This window comes from Ruditapes philippinarum, unplaced genomic scaffold (genome assembly GCF_026571515.1).
Source record: "Ruditapes philippinarum isolate M1 unplaced genomic scaffold, ASM2657151v2 ctg526_1_1_1_1, whole genome shotgun sequence".
In the NCBI taxonomy this organism is placed as follows: Eukaryota; Metazoa; Mollusca; class Bivalvia; order Venerida; family Veneridae; genus Ruditapes; species Ruditapes philippinarum.
The window spans coordinates 429138-452624 of NW_026857311.1; the positions used below are offsets into that span (position 1 = coordinate 429138).

At 32.4% G+C, this 23487-nt stretch overlaps 3 long non-coding RNA genes across 3 annotated transcripts; all 3 read left to right on the forward strand.

The window, feature by feature from the left end:
* Positions 1-1302: 1302 nt before the first annotated feature.
* LOC132749348 (uncharacterized) lies at positions 1303-6816 on the forward strand. Its single transcript, XR_009628398.1, has 3 exons — positions 1303-1578; positions 3315-3412; positions 5856-6816. It is a non-coding gene; the product is annotated as an uncharacterized LOC132749348 (long non-coding RNA).
* A 7379-nt stretch (positions 6817-14195) lies between these two features.
* Positions 14196-23182, forward strand: LOC132749350 (uncharacterized). The gene is made up of 3 exons (XR_009628401.1): positions 14196-14342; positions 22249-22343; positions 23071-23182. It is a non-coding gene; the product is annotated as an uncharacterized LOC132749350 (long non-coding RNA).
* Positions 16121-16667, forward strand: LOC132749349 (uncharacterized). The gene is made up of 2 exons (XR_009628399.1): positions 16121-16229; positions 16550-16667. It is a non-coding gene; the product is annotated as an uncharacterized LOC132749349 (long non-coding RNA).
* Positions 23183-23487: the final 305 nt, after the last annotated feature.

The window sequence follows — 23487 nt, forward strand, 5'->3', positions numbered from 1 at the left end:
AACCAGGGACTCCGACTGGGCTATTCGGCCGCTTACAAGCTTTTTCTCCTAAATTAGTGAACAGTTTCTGAACAGTGGCATACTAATACTCCCCTGCTTTATTAAAATGCAAAGATTTTTAAGAGCAAATATGCTAACTTAAACTCTGAGCTATATGCAGCCACGGTAATCCCGTTGAGCGCAAAGTATCATAGGGTAAGAAAAATTTTGAACCTGACTGGCACTCGAACCCGAGACCCTCAAGTACCGTTCAGGAACTAACGACTGAGCTATAGATCCGATCATTAACACATTTTCTCCTCTAAATAGTGAACAGCTCTGAACCGTGACACATATGTCAATATTGTTTATGTACTAAAGTCAATAATAATTACAGTTTATGTACTAAAGTCAATAATAATTGCAATTTTCAATGAGTATTACACGTAATGTATATATGTATATATCAATTATGACAACAGATGCAGAATTACATGTGAATATGTATATATTATTGTGTAAGTATTAAGATAACCGATACAGAATATATGTGAATATGTGAATATTATTTTGTAAATGTTAAGATTGTTATTACTAAACGTCAACATACTTGGGCAGTGTGTAATTCATATCAGTTAAAATTGTGATACTTCAAAGTTTTTTGTTCTTAAGAGATTTAGCGTTGAGTGTAATGTACCTGGTAAGAGACTTGTAAGTTATATATTAATTTTGGTATTATATATGAAACTACATGAAAATTTGGCAGGTTGTTTTTTTATCAATCAAATCGATCATCTCCGTACATTTTATGATTGTTGATATTATGTATATATGTTGATGTCATACACTGTTAATTATTTTGTATGTTTTGTGTCCTCGTGGGCTTTAAAGCCTATTTGAATGACTGAAATAAAGTGTCTACTGCAGAATAGAAATTGGGACATAATATGAATAAAGTCCCAAACAGAACAGTTATTCCATTAGAATAAATAAAAAAAAAATTTTTTATAAGTACTGAGCTTTCAACACATATACATTTATTTAATTATAGTTGTCTAACTAAAATAAATGATAAATTTTACTATTAATAATCAATCTTTTATTAAAGCAATTTGATATTTTAGAATTTTGATAATTCGTCTCATCATCATCATCGTCATCATCATCATCATCATTATTATAAAAAATAAATAACCGATTAAGTATTAGAATCAAAGATTTGCCTGAAAAATATCAATGGATATACATGTATGCAAAGTTATAGTTTATAGATACATGATTTTCCAATTTAATTTTGCATTATAGTAAATCAAATTAAAGTCTTAGTATGCTTGTTTCTTCTGCATTATCACGAACCAGTCACCTTTATTAAATCCGTGGCATTATCTTATATCCCAGGCATTATTAATGCGAAATGCTTTATTACACAAACGGTATCTAGGCATATTATGTTTTTCAAAACAACCAATCAGTTTAAAGCGTTGGTTTTGTATCACGTGAATCCTATCAACCAATCAGAAATAGCGCGGGCGAAATGAAAAAAGAAAAAAAATCGCGATTGGAAATGGATATTAAAAATGCAGAATATTGCAAAACAAGGTAGGTTAAACGTTTTTTTATCATTTTAATATCAATATGCGATCAATAGAATAGTTGCATTTTGTGAAGAACAGCTTATTTCAGGTTTAAACTGATTTGTTTTGAGAAAATTTCAACACTGTTTAATCTGTTTCGCTATCCAAAATGGCCGCCGGATTAGATAATTAAAGCAGGGATATATCCCTAAATTTAGACTGGGAGGTCACAAGTTTGATTTTGATTTCTATACTGTATCTTGTTTATTTAATAATTTGTTATCTATGTCTCTGAAAAGGGCATTTCTTAAATTCGTTAATCATAACAGAGACATAGATCTATGTCTCTGATCATAACTTTCCTTTAGGGTAAAAAAGACGCTACGTTAAAAATTACGACATTTAAACATCGATGATGTCAAGGTATTACTGCCCCTGGACACGGTAGTACAAAGGGATTAATCAGTGTGTGTGTGTGTGACACGACCTATGTATGCTTGATTGGTCAACTGATCTGGAATTGGACTTTATAATCTTGAGCGATCTCAATTATCACTTAAATTCAGGGGTGCGAATCATGTACATTCAAGCACGGATTTATATTACATAATATATAAGTAATATAAATCCGTGATTCAAGCGGAAAGATCATATCGACAAGTCACACTCAAATTCTATTTATTATTATAGTATTGTATGAAATTATTAGCCGAAAAATAGGTTATTTTTTATCTATTTTATAATAACAAAATTAAATAACAGATTTTAAAAGAAAATTGCTTAGTACTTCCAAAAAATATGTCTAGAAATTTTTAGATAAAATTGTCTTTCTCAGTCTTGATAATTCAACGAGCAAAATACTTGTTTTATTTTCGCAAATATAAAAATTCCCATTACTTGATGCAAACATAAATCAATTTAAAGACTCTTTTAAGTTTTAATCACTTTTTTTAAAGTTTCTGTACACATGTTGTTACATATCATTTAAATTAACCTACTATTAAATGAATAAAAATCTGAAACAAAAATAGCAAACAAATAATTCTTTTTTCATTTAAATCATTATAAAAACAGACGAAGAAAAAACTTGAAAATATTTGTCAGACTTTTTTATTTACATTAATACAAAGAATATATCTGTATAATTGTCTGTAATATGGCCGACAGATGGTACATTTAACAGTTTTTTCACTTACACTGGTGTCAAAAGATATGTGTTTTTTTTTACTTTGATACAAAGCTAAGATCACGAGCTGTTGGTTTTCATTCGATATTCTTGGTTAGTTATCTTTGTTGTTCAGGACTACCCAGATTTTAAATTGTACTAGTATATACATGTACTGAGTTTTCAACATTTACATTAAATTTTTATTAGACAAAATAAAATTTTAATATAGTGTTTTTCTAATTATAATTAAAACTCTTTATTTAGTTTTTAAGATAAACATTGCACATAAGATGGTATCGCATGGGTCAGTCACAAACAAGCGCCTGTTTGAGGAAACAGTTATTTAAAATTTCGTTATACATAAATTTAAACGCTTGAAAAACTGTATTGAGCATTTGTACTTCACAAATTTTTCGACCTTATATTTCACATAAAGCGATATGGTAACACACGCACGCACGAACACACAAACATACGTAACTACACATAAAAGTGAACACGTTCCTACATTATGAACACTTTCGCACAAGTGAAGACTTATGAAATATTTCCATTGTGCTCTTTATGCTGAAGTTATTTTATGTTTTTTACAGGACAGTGTACAGCGTGATTGAAATCTTCCAGAAATGCAGCTGTGCCCTCCTTACAGCAATTATTGATGAAGCAAAGTATGGTAGCAAGTTACATAGATGTAAGTTCACGTATATACATTGTATTTTGTGAATAAAATAAGACAATAACAAGGACGTACTGTCTGTGAAAAAAGTTACACAGACTCTTAATCATATATTCAAATTTGTACTGACAGCATGTGTTTTATTCTTTCTCAAGGCAAAGGCAAAGTCAAATTTCCTTAATTACACGCATTTTATTTTGACATTAATAAATGTGGTTAGTAATAAATACATTGGTTCTTATTTATATCTTATTAGAATCAATTCTTAGGCGGAATGATGTCATACTTCATTAAATGACGTCAATTAATGCATAAGCATTTTGCAGCGCATTTGAAAATGCTAAAACATCCTTGCCTTTAGTATGCAAAAATCAAATATATAAAATATAAGAAACAACTCGAACACACACATGGTTTGATATAGAATAAGATGCACAATGCATGTGACTTTATTTTATTAAATTATTTTCTTTTAAACATATTACTGTATCCAAATTATATAATATATGTATTTCTTTCCAGTTAAATCACTTCTATATATGGCCGCGTCACGACAAAATCAACATAGTGCGTTTGCGACCAGCATGGATCCAGACCAGCCTGCGCATCCGCGCAGTCTGATCAGGATCCATGCTGTTCGCTATCAGTTTCTCTACATGTAATAGGGCTGGTAAGCGAACAGCATGGATCCTTATCAGACTGCGTGGATGCGCAGGCTGGTCTGGGTCCATGCTGGTCGCAACCCATTATGTTGGTTATGTCATGACGCGGCTCAATTATAATATTTTTATTTACTACGTGCTTGAGCGATAAGTACGCTGCTTTGATAATGTGAAAGTGACGTTAGATTTTCTTTTGTACATGTACACTAAAGTAAACAACCTATGTCTGAATAGGAACAACAGGGTTTTCAGAAGCGAATATAATGTAAGATAAGAATGTCCTGATGGCAAAGTTAGTAAAGTCATTAGAATGTTATACACATTAGATTTTATTTAAATTTTATTTGTTCGAGCCTCACAAGTTGTCTCACTTTTTTGCGTTTTTCTTTCCCTATTTTTTTAAATTTTACATTAGAAAAATGAATTGGGATATAAAGGCAGTTTTGTTATGATATTTAATTATTTAGATATATATGTACGGATATTAGTGATTTTTACCCTGTATAGTGCGTAGTACGCAGTACTATTTAAAACAAAATGAGAAGTTCATACTATCAAAATAGCACAGTATTTATAATCTTTACAAGAAATAATATACATTTTTTGTTACTTGATTGATAATTATAAAGCAATATTTTTTAGAAAAATGTGCAATCCTAACATGGCTGTCTTGCATTGATATATACCACAACCTTACCTACGGCGTTACGCTGACAGTTGGTAAATTTGTTGATAATTTAATTTATATTGCCAGCCTGTTTGAAGATAATAAACACAATATGATAGATGTTTTACACCTGGATAGTGAACTTGACCATCTCGTCACTTAATAATTAAACTTTACGCACAGAACCTGTGCGCACGTGAAACATATTACGTTGAGACGTGCGCACGTAATACTGTCGCATTAGCATGTATTAACTAAAATATTTCCTATGTTATTTTATGCAATTGTCACATATGATACGTATATTTTATTATCTGAATTTGATTTCATACTATCAGATTAATGCAACAGGCAAGGGGGGACATTTCTATTTATAATTTTTGTGAGAATTATCCTTTTATTTTTAGTGATGGAACATTGTAAGAGTTTCTATTTGTTAACTTACCTAGTTAAACAGTCTTAACTTAATTTTTAATCTGCACTATTGTATATTGAAGGTATTCATTCGTTGCTGTGAAGTTGTGATGAGATAGTGGCCACGTCATAGTATCTCCTGACCACGACTTAGCTATCTCGTGGCCACGACTTAGTAACTCGTGACCACGACATAGTTTCTCGTGGCCACGAGATAAATAAAAACACACACATGTCACCTTTGTGCCACCGTACATATCTGTACATTTTAAACATTTTTTCAGAACGAATTGACTCCTACTAACGATGCTGATATACATGGTAAAAACGATCAATAAGGTTATGTCAGCACTATTTCCCAATACAATGTTATTTTGTATTAATCTATTTTTAATCAATAAAATACTCTTTACAGTTGATACCATAATATTATACAAGTGAAATAAATATATTCTAAATGGTTTTATAACAAAAAAAAAATAACTTCTCACCCGTCATAGATTTATCATTTCATTTAGATTTCTGTGTAAATGGTTGCTTATAATTGACATTTTTTTCCTAAATATATAAAATAATTTTGAAATTTGCGTAAGAAAAAATGTATATAATAAGTATGTATACGCTTATATAAAATGCTTGTGTAATGTCGTTTTGAAAGTTGTGATAACTATTTCATGACACTATTTAAACAGGATTTTAAACTCTCTTTTTTCAGATACACACGTGCCAAAGAGATGGTAATATTTGGAGAAAACATTTCCTACGTCACGAAATAGACACCGTCATACTGGTCTACGTAACATTCCTATAGATGATTGATATATAGAACAGTGTTTGAATGACGAATTTCTGTGAATACGGAATTTTAATTTTAATGATTATTATTAAAACTTTCTGCAATAATCCATTTGTGCTATGGACTCATTTTCCTAAAATAATATGTGAATGTTAACACGAACAAATGATATTAATATCTGTAAAATGTTTTATGGGTGTAATATAAGTGGCTCGAAAAAAATCATTGTTAAGATAAATAGAAAAGAACTTCAAGTTGGTATAGTTTGTTCTAGATTTAAATAACATGCAATTCATAAAGGTTACGGCTTGAAAATATCGAAAAATGTTCTGCACTGTGATACGTTTTGCATGACTGTATCGCAACATATCGGTATATCGCCATTCCGTTGTAACGCTACATTAATCTGTTCCTATAGAATGAGGCTTACAACAATATATGTCTGTTGTAGCGAAAACATGTTTATTTTGTTTAATATATGTATACACATTGAATATATGTTGATGAAATAATAAATATTTAAGAGTGACTTGATTTGGTTTTTACTTTATTATTTGAAATACTCCAATTGTGAAGATAAAGTTCTTAAGCATATGAATTAACAGTTCCCATTCACCATGTGTAATCAAATATGTTCTATTGTACAAACCTGCATTTCGGTCATTTATACGTGTCACGTATATGAAAATGCTTTTGATATCATATGTACCCTCTTTTATCTCAAAAATACAGTTCTGTATACCATGTGTACAACTCAAAAATGCAATTCCGTATATCCCCTGTATATATTGAAAAAACGATTCCGTATATCTACTGTATATGTAGGAAATACGATTCCGTATATCTACTGTATATGGAGAATATACGATTCCGTATATTATCTGTATATGTAGAAAATACGATCCCGTATATTCTCTGTATATGAAGAATATACAGTCCCGTATATCCTATGTATACGTAGAATATACGAGTCCGTATATCCTCTGTATATGTAGAAAATACGGTACCGTATATCCTTGGTATATTTGTAGTATACTAGTGATAACAACCTTGATGAAGTCCGTATACGGGATTTTCTTCTCCGTATACTTCAAAAGTACGAACAAATATACGTACATGTATATGGGGAAAATACGGAATTCCGTATATGCCTGATGCATATACGGACTTCCCGTATAACCGGTGTTCCCTATACGGACTCGTATATTTGATCCGTATATTCGACAAATACATCCCGTACACGCCCGTACATGTCAAATATACGGGACCGTATATTCCCGTATATCAGTATATTTTCCGCAGTGATGATGGATAATCACCAAACTTTGTCTTCAGCATTCTTAGGTAGTCTTTTATCAAGTTTGCCCATATTAATTTGATTGGCCCCTTGTAGGGGCCGCTAAAGCTAAAATAAGAAATACCTTTTAAGGCCTGCTCCTACAGAACTAATTGATCGATGATCACCGAAGTTGTCTGTAGCATTCTAAGGTAGTGTTTTATCAAGTTTGCTCATATTAATTTGAATGGGCTCTTTAAGGGGACGCTAAAAATAGAAAAAAAACCTTTGAACATCATCTCCTACTGAAATAATTGATGTATGATCACTAAACTTTGTCTGTAGCATTCTTAGGTAGTCTTTTATCAAGTTTGCTCATATTTGACTGGACCATTTTAGAGCTAAAATAGAAAAACATTTGAACATCATCTCCTACTGAAATAATTGATGGATGATCACCACATTTTGTTGTAGCATTCTTAGGTAGTTTTTTTTATCAAACTTGCTCATATAAATTTTATTGGCCCCTTTTAGGGACCGCTAAATTTAGAAATAGAAAACACTTTAAACGTCTGCCTTTTTAATACATTTTGATGGATGAGCACCAAATTTTGTCTGAAGCATTCTTGGGTAGTCTTTTAACTTTAACTGAAAAGCAGCTGTTACTGGTCAGCGAGTTAGGGCCCTCTTGTTTAAATATAGTCAATTAAATTCAGGGCCATGATGGCCCTCTTGATTTTTTTCTTTTGATCTAAAATTGAACTTTGATATCAACTGAGCTAGATAATTTTACCAAGTTACCTGTAAAACTAGGTTGTTTATATACAGATATGAGTTGGACCAAGTGTACAGTTCTAGATAAAGTGACCTTTTTTCTTGTCCTTTGATGTTCAGATATTACATTTGGACCATATGCATAGTTACAGATGTAGAATTGAACATTATGGAAACAATTCATAGTACATCAAGTGTGACAAAAGCTTCCTTTCAAGAATTTGATAAGAAGAAAAACTGATTTTTTTCCATTTCTTAAATTCATGTAATTGAAACGGCATCCGTGTAACTGTCGTACTAGGTTAACCTAAAACGGCAAATTAGATTTTTCTTAAATTTTACCTGTATCGTAGGTTTCATAATTTCAAAGTTACTAATCAATACAGGGGCAAGTTACATAACTGTGGCTTCCATTTTTAGCTCACCAGAACCAAAGGAGCTATTATTATCAAAGGGGGAAACTTCCGCATCAGTCGTCCATTGTCCGTCATAATGCGTCAACAATCATCGTTTTCTCTGAAATTGATAGGCAAAGATACTTTTCAAAATTTCTGTAGCATCCTTGTGACAGTCACACTTAAATATGCTAATGTAATTTCAATTGGCCCCTTATAGGGGCAATTGAAATAAAATATAAACACCTTTAAACATCTTCTACAACTAAATTAAATGATAGATGATCACCAAATTTTGTCTGTAGCTTTCGTAGGTAATTTTGTATCAAAGTTGCTCATTTTTAATTGATTGGTCCCTTTTAAAGGTCTTTAGAGCAAGAAAATGAAAAAAAAGCAAACAAAACTTTAGGCATCTTCTTCTACAGAACTAAGTGATGGATGCTCACCAAACTTTGTCTGTAGCATTCTAAGATAGTATTTTATCAAGTTTCCTCATATTAATTTGAGTGGCCCTTTTAAGGGGTCAATAAGCTAAAAATACAAATACTTTTAAGCGTCTCCTTTTACAGAACTGATTGATGGATGGTCACCAAATTTTGTCTGGAGCATTCTTTTGTAGTGTTGTATCATGGCCCTCTTGTTTTAAGTTTTTGCTCTTTTCAGCACTATGAAGATGAATATTGTTTACCTAAACCGGCAAGATGGATCTAGCTTAAGTTATCTATACTAATGACTAATTTCCACACTTACTTAACAATGCAAAGTACATCATATTGCCAAGCTATATAACAGTGCCATCAATTTTTCCCAATTATATCCCCTTTTGATAACTTTGAAAATAGGGCCTTAAACGTTTAACATATGCCAGCAAATTAGATTTAGGAATTTTATTATACCAACGACAAACGAAGTTTTAGGGTGTAATCTGTAGTGAGCTGGTGGTTGGTCTGTCCGTTGCAGATTTCCTGTCCCGGACATAACCTAGAATGTAAAACAGCTATGAACTTCAAATTTGTAGGTAGATATATAGAGAAGTATTTGAGTAGAAGTGCAGTGCAAGGGAACCGTTACTCTGTCTTGCCCAATTCTGGAGTTATTGCCTTTTGATTATTTTACACTTTTACATTGTCCGTGACATAACTCTTAAACCACATAGGGTATTAACAAGAAACTTTGTAGGAAGATAGATCTTATAAAGAAAAATAGCATTGTAAAGGAACTGCAACTCTACTTTTCCTCATTTTGAAGATAATGCCTTTTGTTCATTTGTTGAACTTTGTCCGGAAAATAACTCTGAAACTACAAGAGATAACTTCAGAAACTTTAGAGGTAGATTGATTTCATTAGGTAGAAGTGCGCTGCAAAAGAACCTTAACTCTGCCTTGCCTTATTTTGGAATTATTGCCCTTTGGTAATTTTCAACTTTAAACAGTGTCCTTGACATAACTCTTAAACGTCGAGGAGTATTAGCAAGAAATTTTGTAGGTAGACAGATCTCACTGAGTAGTTGTGCATTGCCTTTTGTTCATTTTTACACTTTGAACATTGTCCAGGGCATAACTTGAGAACTTAAAAAGGTGTCAATTTAAAACTCTAAAGGAAAATAATCTCACTGAGTAGAAGTGCAATGAATGAAACTCTCAACCCTCTAGCGTCAAATTTTATAGTTGTTGCCCTTCCTTAATTTCAACACTTGGAATAATATCCTTGACATAATTTAAATTTAAGAACTATTAAATGATAAAAGGTATCAACTTGAAACTTTGTATGAAAAAAGATCTCACTGAGTAAAAGTGCAGAAATCCCAGGGAGAAAGAACATACCGCCCTTAAAAGAAGTCATGAAAACTTCAAATCCAAACTTTGATTTATCTTATTTATGAAGGACAGATAATTAAAAAAAAAAACATTTGAACAAAAATCTATAAACTACTGCTTTTTCGCTATGTGCAATATTATTAACTAAAAAGCATGTTTTCTGACAAGCGCGTGTCGAGGGAGTTCGGCACTAATTCGGCACTGGTTACAGTTTCTATTTTTTCTAAAATGTAGAGTACTTTTAAAGGGGTAGTGAACCAATCCCTTACTCGCAACTACTTTATTTATTTAATGACATATTTTATATTTGGTAGGTGGATACGTTTAATAGTCATGAAGTAAGTGGTTTCTAAATGGGTCACGGTCAATGACACTTATGTTAAAATAAATTAAAACATTTTTGCTTATGCAGCCTTTATTTGCAAGTGAATATGTTTCATGTTTGATACAAACATACCAAGGCAGGTCCTCTTCCTTTGGACATATGGGTCAAGGTCATTTATGTCAAAAATAGATGATTTTATACTGATAGGTGAAGTAATCTTATTCTATTTGGAGATGTATTTTATATAATTTTACAATTTTGCCCACACAAGGGGCCAGTTGGTCAATGGTGCAAATAATAGGTTTTTACACATTTTCTTATACAGCATTCAATGTTTTACCCATTGTTATTGTATTTGGTTGGTTTTCCTTAGAATTGAGTTAAGGGTCGGTTTTGTCACAACTTAACGGTCATGGACTTATAATGTTGAAGTGAAAGCGTTTGATACTATTCATTTATACATGGCATCGTACATTTCAAAATAATATGATTATATTAAGTAAAATAACTGTCCTTTTCTGCTTAACACAGTCTATCACTTATTAAAACAAAATTTGGACAATTCTACTCATTATTTCTTTTTATCATAATTATATTAACTTTTCGATAAATCATATACATGTATCTAGCTGAATACACAAAAAAGTGTTTGAACAAATAACACTTAAACAATTATTTGGCCAGAATTGAATCAGTAGACCCGAAGCAGACATAAATAAAATGCCGGACAGTTAGATTACTGTTAACAGTTTATTATCTTGCAACGCTTTTGGAATTAACTTCACTAATGGCCCGTCAATAGTCTGCTTTCATAAACATAAAATGTTTCAATTTGTATTTAAAAATATAAAGTCACCATAGATGAACAATGAGCAAAACCCAGGTATCTTTGTATCACTTTAAGGTCACTGCTCGGGTTCGAACATTGTCAATTTTTACCACCACTCTTACATGTTATATGTGGGTTATAAATAGAATCCTTCGGGGGCATTTGTCACATTCTGTGACAACTTTTGTTTATTATATGAAGAAAACGAAACTGTGTTGAGAAACCATATAACTAGAGGGGCAAGTGGAAGTTGAGCTTGACTTGCCTGTCGGCATTTTCATTTGAGAGATAATTTCAACACTGAAAAACAGTTGATGAGTTTCTGGGCCATCATGGCCCACTTGTATTTTTTACCAATGTCTCGTATTTACAAGAAAGATACCTAAGGTGGTCCTTCAAATTTGGATGGTGTTTGGGGTCACTGGGTTCAAACTTAAGTCTTGCATTTATGTATATTTGGTAAAGTTGAATACATTTTAACTTAATCTAATTTCATAGCAAAGACTTGCCAATTTATATATTAACAAAAACAAAACACCATGTCTCTGTCAAGTTAAATATTTAACTATGGTTACAACTTTTTTTGAATTTCTGTCAATCACTGAGTAAATGGAAACTTTTCTTTTGAAATGTTGTTACTGACAAGAATCTGAGCCTGTGGCTTTTGTGTTTTACAAACACGTTCTTGTTTGTTCATTATCAAAAGAAGGTAAGTCTGATACTTTTTGTTATGCTCCAATTTCTACTATTTCCGGTAATAAGAAATGCGGAGCATGCTGTTTTGAGACTGCTCCTGTCTCATAGGAGGGGGATAAGGTAGTAAGTTACTGCCACTTGTCAACCTTTTCATAATCTATTATAATAAGTATATCATAATTTAAGTTTTTGAGCTTGCATCTTAATAAAATCAAAGAAATATATTATACACTTAAACAGTTGCATGATACAATTACTTCTTTACTTAAATTATTTTTCAGTGAATGTTGGTTTATATCACCTTATTGCGAAAACGGTGACCTCTATGCTGCTATTAAAAGTGGTAAAAATAAAGAAGATGAAAAGAACAATACAGACAAGGTCAACATAGACAATCAGGATACAAGTGTGAAGATAAACAATCAGGATACAAGGGTGAAAATTTTACTGCAAATTGCATTAGCGATAGAGAATATTCACACTGAAGTACCAAACATCAGGTATCTGCTTACGTATTCCATAATTCCTTGTTGTATTCCATTATTCCTTGTTGTATTTCATAATTCCTTTCGACTTTTCGACAAATATAACAGTATTAAAAACCAACATTCACTGAAGAAATAATTTAAGTAAAGAAGTTAAAAATTAGCAATACAAGCGATATAAACATAAATAATCAAGCGACAAGAGTTGAAATTTTGCTGCAAATTTCGCTAGCGATACAGTTTATTCACACTCAAGTGACAAACGTCAGGTATCTGTTTAATCATTCCTTAAAGATATTTCTTTTTGTCGTACTTGATTGTCTTTTTAAGTTAAGATCTAAATTTTAGTAAATCAAAGTACAATCCAATATTTACAGATTTTTTTTGTGTTAGTCAAGTTGATTTTTACTCACATTGTGTATTTGTTAGTTAATTCAAATTTTTAGATAACATATTTTACTATATTTGATATTAAGTATAGAGGATATGATTTTCTAGGGAAATCCTAGTTTGTTGCCACTGTCATACTTTTCCAGACTCAATCAATCAGTTTTATAGTTTCCTGCTAACTTTCTTCTTTCCGAATTCCAAAAAATCGAGGCAAAAAAGAAACTGAAATTCAAAATAAATCGAGACAAAAAAGAAAATGAGCTCATATTTTTGTTACATTTTCATCATTTATCTGAATAATTTGTGAATAATTCCACCTTAGTACTAGCAAACTTGCCTTCATATTGTACGGAATTGACCGGCATTTTATTAGATATATCTTACCTTAAGATGACTTGAACACTGTTATACAACTGCTTGCTCATGCAAATCGTGCGATATGTTTTAAGCCCACCTGTAACAAAGTGACATGGTGAGCTTTTGTGATTGCTTTTCGTCCGTCCGTAAACTTTTTCTTTAAAAGACATATCCTCATAAACCGCTAAGCCAATTTCATCTTAACTTTACAGGAATATTTCTTGGGTGGTCACCTTTAAAATGCTTCAAAGAATAAAATACCATGCAGAATTCTGGTTGCCATGGCAACGAAAAGAAAAATATTAAAAAAAATCTTTTAAAAATCCCAAAGAGCTAGAGCTTAGATATTTAGCAACATCTACTAGTGGGTCTCCACCAATTTGGCTCAAATTAATGCCCTGGGGTTAAAATTATCCCCGCCACAGGGAGTTCATTGATTTTCTTTATATGTATATAGACAATACAAAAAAGATCTTCTTTTTTAGAAACAGAACAGATCTAGAGTTTACATATATAGCATTAAACGTCTTCTTTTGAGTGCTTAGCAAGTTGTTCCAATAAAATATCTTGGGTCAAAATTGGCCTCGCCATAGGAGGTCATTGATTTTCTTTATATGTTTATAGTAAAAAATTCAAAATCTTCTTGTAATAGCATGAAAGTGTTGTACCAGTATTTAATATTCCATGACAATCTCTATAATGGACACAACGGAAAATACTCATTACCCCTCAGTTAAGTCTTACGTAATGCTTTTAAGTAACAAAATGAATTCCTATACTCATTTCAATAAAGGAATTATGCTTATTCAGGAATGTAGTGATAATGCATAGATTTAAATTTCATTTTATTTTAAAACAGGGGTCCAATTCTTCATAAAGACATTGCATCTCAGAATGTTGTGCTGGATAAACATCTAAATGCACGCCTTATTGATTTTGGACTAGCCCGTGAAAAACACGACGCATCAACAACCTCCGGAGTAAGAACATATTATGAGCATCCTGACGTAGGTGATGGTAAAGGTGCCACAGAATGCTATGATTATTATAGCTTTGGAGTCAGTAAGTTTCACAGCTTACAGAATGCTGTTTTTACGCAATCCGTTTCAACAAATTTAAAACAGTTACATGATTATATTTTTATTAAGGGAAAAATATGCCACTGTTTGGAAGTAACTTTAAAATTTAAATTCAGGTCGAAATTCCAAACTATTCTAAGCCAAAGTCCATAAATGCAAAAAAGGGAAGCAAACAAGTTATTTCTTTTTTCAATGTAAAAGGCTGCAAAATATTTTGTATTAGCAAGCAGCAGTTGAACCAATATTTAGAATGTTTCAGTATTAGCTTTATAAACAATTCAGTTAGTAGAATATGATACCATTTGTTGACAATTTTTGAACATTCAATCCTTTTGATCGTTATTCTGTGAAACTACAATACCCAGAGCTTGAGGTACCTCGCGTATAATATTACCCTGTTGACTTTAACAAAACTGGTATAAATCATGCATTCAGTGCCAGTATTGGTCATGTCTCAGGGGCGACACAGTCAACAAAAACTTATTTAGGAAAAGGCATTCAAGTCTTATATTGTAAAACTAAAATGCCTAGAGCTTTGTAACACAGCATTGTACTGTACACCTCAACAAAGGTGATATGAATCATGTCGTTAGGGTCATTCTTGGGGTTTGCTAATATTGTACAGACTAATTTAGGGAAACTCATATAATTCTGAGGTTGTGTGAAACCTCAATTACTACTAATTAGAAATTAGGCATGAATATGTAGATTTCTAAAAGCTATCAAATTGGTCCGACCTTTTGTGGCACATTTGCCTTATTCGACTAGTGTATATAAAACACATCTAATCTTTAATTTGAAAACAACAATACCAAGAGTAAACAATATTTGGAATAAAGCATTAGACATCTACACACATATTTATGAATCATGAACATAAATGCCCTCACCTGAGGTCATTTAATATCATAAGATGTTTAAAATAAAACATTTTTCGGACAAGTTTCATGACTGGATCTCCTCCCTTATTGAAAGATCATTTTTGATAACTAACTCAAACAATATTTCATTCGATTGTGTTATTTTCCTCCTCGGCACTTGTGCTGCTTTTGCTGACACAGTTAGAATATTCAACATTTTATCAACAGTTCTCTTCTTAGCTTTATAAGTTAAAATGTTAACACCTGTTTTCAACAATCTTTGCAAATAAACGTACATTTTGTTTTACAATATATGTGTATGCTCAACAGATTTTGAGTAGCATCATATGAAATGTAAATATCCAAAGGATGGGAAATAAGCATTTTTATATGCCCGAAAGAATTTCATATTGGGGTCACAAGTTCAAAGGTCAAGGTCACTATGACCTTAAAACTGTAAACAGTTTCCGGAACATAACTTAAGTCCCATTTGTCCAACAGTGTTCAAACTTCATGGGATCATTGTCCATATTGGGTAAAAGACCCCTATTGATTTTTGGGTCACAAGGTCAAAGGTCAAGGTCACTTTGACCTTAAAACTGAAAACAGTTTCCGGAGCATAACTTAAGTCCCATTTGGCCAAAATTTTCAAACTTCAAAGGATGATTGTCCATATTGTGTAGAAGACCCCTATTGATATTGGGGTCACAAGGTGAAAGGCCAAGGTCACTTTTCACCTTAAAACTGAAAACAGTTTCCGGAGCATAACTTTAGTTTCATATGGCCCACAGTGTTCAAACTTCATAGGATGAGTGTCCATATTGGGTAGAAGACCCCTATTGATTTTGGGGTCACAAGGTCAAAGGTCATGGTCATTATTACCTTAAAACTAAAAACAGTTTCCGGAACATAACTTAAGTTCCATGTGGCCCACAGTGTTCAACCTTCATAGGATGATTGTCCATATTGGGTAGAATACCCCTATTGATTTTGGGGTCACAAGGTCAAATGTCAAGGTCACTATAACTTTAAAACTGAAAACAGTTTCCGGAGCATAACTTAAGGTCTATTTGGCCCACAATATTCAAACTTCATAGAATGATTGTCCATTTTGGGTAGAATACCCCTATTGATTTTGAGGTCACAAGGTCAAAGGTCAAGATCCTTATTACTTTAAAACTGAAAACAGTTTCCAGAACATAACTTAATTTCTATTTGTCCCACAGTGTTCAAACTTCATAGGATGATTGTCCATATTGGGGAGAACACCCCTATTGATTTTAGGGTCACAAGGTCAAAGTTCAAGCTATTACATCCAAACTGAAAACAGTTTCCAGAGCATAACTTAAGTTCCATTTGGCCCACAATATTCAAACTTTATAGGAGGATTGCTATTTGAAGGAGGTTATACTTTATTTAATTTATGTAATGTCTTACTAAAAAAACAATTTTTGGGCATATAATGCTCCGCCTAGCGGTGCTCTTTTTGTTTTCATGTGTTTAGCTTTTAAGGTCTCGGGTCAAGAATATGCAGCCATGTTTTTTATCAGATTTCCATAGATCTTACAATAAACATGATTAAAATGTGTCTTAAAGGAATAGGAATGGATGGATTGATGTCTGTCTAATATAAATATTCATCATTTAAAAAGAGGAACCATGACAGTGTTCCTATTGACATCAACCCTATAATAGAGAAATTCGTGTTTTAAGACACTATTTTTTACTTGAGAAATGAGTTTATGGGCGCCGCCATTTCGGCGTTCTGTCATTCTCGCGAGACAGACGAGACCGAGATTGTGACGTGTTATACCCACTTCCGGTATAGGTGTACACGCTGGTACAACTGAAATATATCTTGATGAAGAACTTATTAATTTTATTGCGTACATTATATATTATTTATGAAAACATCATATGGAACTGAATTGCTTTAATTAATTAATTGAAGACGCCGCGACATTAATTATCATTTGTCCGATATTCAAGCTTGCTGATGATCCCACCACATGATTTAAGCAATGACTGCTTAATTTTCAAAGATAAACCATAAATTTAATTTGGGTACTATGAGAAACTTCTTCAATTTGACGATATATCCTTTTATTTTGTACTTAATTTTCGCTAGACAAGCTGTCCAAATAGGGTACATCGCCGGTCATGTATCTTTTTTTCAGGTAAAATATCAACTAAATCCAATATGCTGAGGACGCGATTTTCCGCTTGACGCTAAAAATGAGAAAGGCGCAGGAAAATCGGCAGCCAGACTAATATCGTATGAAAACAAAACTGTCCGTTAGGTTATTTAGGCACCAAGTCAAAACTGGTACCAACAGCAACAGGTTGCCCAATCCCCTATAATTACGCATATTCTCGGGTTTATCCAGTTCCCTAAAGCTTTTTTCCACGTTATCTACTTACCAAATTCCTTTCCCCGACAGATACGCATTTCTACTACCGTAAATTTAATCCAATAAAACAAAAAATCATAAATCTACTTAATATTTAAAATGATTATTGGTAACTGAAAAAAATGTGTTGCTATTTTATGGCGTGCTGTAATTTACTACAGTATAATTTGACAAATGTGGAACCTAATTCCCCCTAAGGTCATTCAGTTCACTGATGAAGCGTAAAAAAATAGATGTCTATTTCGTCATTAGAATATTTGACAAGGGTGATTAACCAATCAGGGAAACATTGTGCATGATTAAAAGGTCTGTCGGCACAGAGGCATACACGGAGCAATAAAAATCGTCAGTACACAGTGTGACAGGAGCATTTGGTGCAAATTAGGAACAATTAAAATGGACAATGCGCACTATTAGACATAAGTAGTAAGAACCAGCAATTGCGTGAATAAATTATGCAAATTAGATTTTTGAGCAGCCAATAAAAATGATTTGCCTGCAGTTAATATTAGGCTACGATTACGATGCGCAGCATCATACGTTGACAGACATGTTAATAATTTACTTTTCAAAAGAGTTGCTTATATTTTTGAAATGTGTACACCAATTATAACATATGTTCACACCTTTAAATTTGAAAGTCAGAATCAAACTGCAAAAATTTAATTATATGTACTATTAAGAACACGTTTTAGTAGGGTTTTTATAATGGAAGTGGCTAGCGTACGGGCTCGTACGGCTAGCCAAAAGTTTTAGCCGTACGTAAGTCACGTACGACCAGCAAGGACACGCTGTATTGGCTAGCCGTACGGCACTTTTCAAAATTTTATGGAAGTCGAAAATGCATATGTTATTTTATGACTTTAAGCGAGGATTTTAACCAAGAAACAGCATTAATTGTCTTTGGATGTTAACTTTTTAGAGATTAATCGCCTTGATCGCTATATATATCGATCTTTGTCATCGCAAGATGTCGAGAAAAAATAGCCTTTGCTTGCATTTACACCAATTGAAATAGTATACAAAATTTTGATTATAATCCTTTTTTGTTTCATTAAGTTTAATTTTCGACAACTTTTATAGGAAAAAAAAACAACAACAAACACTGAAAATGATTGTTGTTAGGCTCTTGATAATTGCGACAATTACCGACGGTACTGTATAGAAGTTTGTCCATCAAGGAAAGTTTGCATGTTCCGTGAAAGGCATTCTAAAATTCTATTGTCAGTCCCTGGATAGGTTTTAATTAAGGCTAATTAATTGATTGACTGTGCTTTTATGTTCGATATTTATCTACTGTTTTGAAAATTATATAATTATTTTTGCATTTCACCGTTTTTTTTCATTCAATGTTCTTTTTATTTATTTATTCCACTCCGATCATTTTTTATTCGATCCATGTGCTTAAAATTAACAAAAATGATTTAATAATTCTTACAAATAAAACAACAAATGATAAGCATGAAAATCAACAATTTTATAACGTTCGACTTCCATATAATTTTGAAAAGTGCCGTACGGCTAGACAATACAGTGCGTCCTGGCTAGTCGTTCGTGACTCACGTACGGCTAGAACTTTTGGCTAGCCGTACGTTTCTTTATTTTTATTTTTTTTTTTTTTGATATTGTTACGTATTTTGAACCATAAAAAATCTCCTCTACACCTCCTGTGAAAATTAAATTGTCTGGTCAATACTTTATTATATTAATATTTCCTTACGATTCAACTAGATTTATCATGAATCTAAAGATGTGGGGAAATGACATCACGCGCACCTGTTTTTATACGGCCAATACACAAACATGGCCGCGCTTACTGATTTGTAGAAATCGGTGATTTAGCGATTTAAATTTTGTTATCATTCGTTTAATATAATTATTTGGCGGCAGAAAATTTGCAGACTTATCATTTATAGTATTCTTTTTCTGAAATCAAGTTTTTATTCTAACCTTGTCTTTCCCTTTAAGATGTCCTTAAATGAGTAAACGTTCAACTTTATTTTCCTTAAATGATCATTAATTTCCGCCACCATTTAAGCTTATGATGTTACCAGATTGACCTATATATAAGTCGTTTAAGGCAGAACTGTAAACTGTATAATTGTATATATTAATTGTTATCCATCCGTCCATCTGTCCGACTTAATTTCGTTTCCGCGCTAGTTCTCTGCAGTTTATGGCTGAAATTAAACGAAACTTTAAAGGAACCTTCATTATCAAGAGGAGATGTGCATATCGCCTTGTTCTGGTCAGACCCTTTAACTAAGAGTTATGGCCATTGATTAGTTATGCAGTATGCTATTGAGCAATTATCCTTTTCTAGCCTTTTCTCTGCAACTACTGGCTGGCATTCATTAAAACTTTACGGGGACCTTTAATACCAAGAGGAGATGCGCATATTGTGCCTTATTCTGGTCAGACCCTTTAACTCAAGAGTTATGGCCCTTAATAAGGTATGCAGTATGCATATAGAGCAATAATCGTTTCCACGCTACTTCTCTGCAACTACTGGCTTTAATTAAATAAAAAATTATGGACACCTTCAATACCAAGAGGAGATGTGCATATATCGTTGCCTTGTTCTGGTCCGACCCTTTAACTCAGAGTTATGGCCCTTGATAAGTTATACAGTATGCATGTAGAGCAATTATCGTTTCCGCGCAACTTCTCAGCAACTTCTGGCTGGAATTCAATGGAACTTTATGGGAAACTTTAGTACCAAGGGAAGATGCGCATTTCGTTGCCTTGTTCCGGTCAAACCCTTTAACTTAAGAGTTATGACCCTTGATTAGTGTTGCAGTATGCACATAGAGCAATATTGTTTTTCTTTTCAACTGCTAGATTGATTTTAAGAAGACTTTATGATAACCATCAATATGAAAGCAATGATATATTTATGTAAGTTAAGCCTCCAGTTGTTGTGTTAGTAATAATCAGTACTCGGCAGCGATATAAATTCAAGAATTCGCTTGTTCTATTTAAGATAATTTTAATTTTCCAAAAATAAGATAACATGTACATAAAACGATTTTTGGTGAATCTATTTAGGTAGAGCCCAAAATAATGTACACGCCGAGTAACTGCAAGTTTCATTTTGACAGTAGTGTAAACTTATAAATACATGTGTTTCACTTTCCAATCAGATCTAATACTTTTCGTAAACCTTTTACAAAATGTTCGGCCGTGATGAACTTTAAAACTTTAAATGCTTCTCATGAAAACACTTGTGTATTGTATTTTAAGTCGGATCTTTGCGTCTGTTATACTTGATTTCTGTTAAGTAAAGGATCTGACCTCCTGTCATGCAACCGGTTTCATAATTATGACCTGTTCTTCCGTTCTTGGTGAAAATGTGAGACCCGTCATCCATTTAATTAACAATTCAATCAAGTTTATATCCGAAAGATAATTCGTTTTCATTTAGAACTCCATTACGCCGCCCTTTATTGCATGATGATTGTGATAAGGTCAATAAACCTTAAATCATCCAATCAGAATCATTATATGTCTTACCTTTTCTAATGTTTATTCATTTTTGTTATAAACATTCTGTCTTCTATATCGTGTTTTGTATGGAACTATCCGCTTCTTCTTGTAAGTGGAACAAAGCATATTGTGTCGACATGTGATTTAATATTGAATTTTGAATCGATTTTGCTCAGGAATAATTCCTTCAATTTCAGTTTTATGAACATTATGGTTTATAGTTTAATGAGACCAAAACTAATTGTATGAGGATTTACTTACATAAACAGTGATATTTTAAAACAACTGGTTCATCGGATAAATCATTGTAGTCGCCTATTTATTGTTTTACATAAATTTATATTGAAAGTGATGTTTTTATGTTGGATAAAAATGTCAGTAATGTTTACTATTTTCAAACATTAATTTATTTCACTGGTTGACCATTTATCCGGCAAATATACACTACAAAAATTCATCTTGATCGACATTATTTTCTGCGTTTAATAGTGATAATTGTCTGTCGCTCTGGTTCCAACATGTTGAACTACAATTGAATCTTCTTCAGTAATATTTGCATTAATTTCATCCATAATATTCAAATAAATGCAAATTAAACGACAAAGACTGCTAAAAATTGTTATCATGAACGATCAGTATTTTACGTAAGCATATGTGTACGTCACTTCCGGTTTCGAGGTCGCATTTCCATAGTATTTCCAAGGAACATCTATACTAGTAAATTAGGAAAAAATGAGATTATTTCAAGTTAGTTCTTTATGATCAGATATCAATAGGACGTATGAATAAAAAGGCCATTGGCTTTAAACTATTATTTATGTGAACCTTATTAAATATGTCTGATTCGAAAATATGTTCATTAATTGTAAATATCTCTCTGAAGTAAACTTTTAGGACTCAAACATTCATTTTTTTCACTAAAATAACATTCACCGAGAATATTTTACAGAACAGTAAAGAAATCAACATAATAAGTATAATAATAATAATGTGTAATATAAAAATAATAATAACTGTTTATTCCAGATAAATTAGCCTATAGCATAGAAATCAGTATCTAAATAGAATCTAATATGCATGCTTTTTACACTTCGTTTTGTTTTATACTGTATTTTGTTCATATGCCTACAAGTAATTCGAGAAATGTTAACTAGTCTTGGACCTGAAGGGGAGGATAATCATTTCTTGAAGAAAATGGACAAAGATCAGATTGGAGAAAAACTAGACGTAAGTAATAAGTCCAATTTGGAGCCATACAAATGTTTTTCTTTCTTTTTCTTTTTAATTTGATGTATTTATTTCATAACTACTAGAACTTAAAATATCTTTTCGGCATTTATGCTCGTTTTCGTTTATATGTAGGAGTGTCTTGTTTGAACTCTGGTTATGTCTACGGGTGGTTGACCGATCAGACTGGCAATCATAAGCAATTTCACTGTGCGCAATTCCTCCTACATTTCGTGAAGGATTTTGGTTTATTGGCTTAAATGGCTTATTAGTTAGGTGTGCGATTGACTTTCTACTGGCAGTTTTGACTACATTTTCCTGTTTCCTGGTTCATATTGTAAGAGTTTGTGATTAAGACACTTTTGGTTGAATTAGGGCCCCCTATTTTTAAAGAAAAAGAACCTGACTCACACTTCTGTTCTCAACTCCAACTACATTTCTCAAGCGATTATGATTTAACTTTCTCAGAACTTTTGTCAGCAAGTGTCCTGACGCATATTGTCAGTGTTTTGCGATTCAAATAGTTTTGTCGGAATTATGCCCACTTTTTTCTTATTGATAAACAGAACCATGATTCTTTTCTCAAGAGATTTGTCTTAACATTATCAAAAGCTGTCATCAAGACTTAGTGTCATCATTTTTGTGGAGTTATTTATATGTAAGTGAAGACTCGATATAGAATAAAAGACAGGTATTATAACGCTCAAATATTCATAATTTGTTGCAGAGAGAGGTATGGAAATGTAAGGAAATATGGGAAAAACTAAGTGAATTGTCCTTAAAATGTTTGGAGGCAAAAACATGGACTATTAAAAACTTCAAAACAGATGTGGTGGATCCATTACGAGTATGTTATATTTCTAGTAAGAAATATAAAAGGCTTATAGTCATATGTAATGCAACTGTACATGATTCAGCAGCATCGATACTATTTTCAGTAGTATAGTGTATATTGACCTTTAAGTTGCTTTTTTAACTCACCTGTCACAAAGTGACATGGCGAGCTTTTGTGATCACTTTTCGTCCGGCGTCAGTCGTCCGTCCGTCGTCCGTAAACTTTTACTTTAAACGATATCTCCTCATAAACCACAAAGCCAATTTCATACAAATTTTACAGGAATGGTCCTTTTTTGGTCATCTTTAA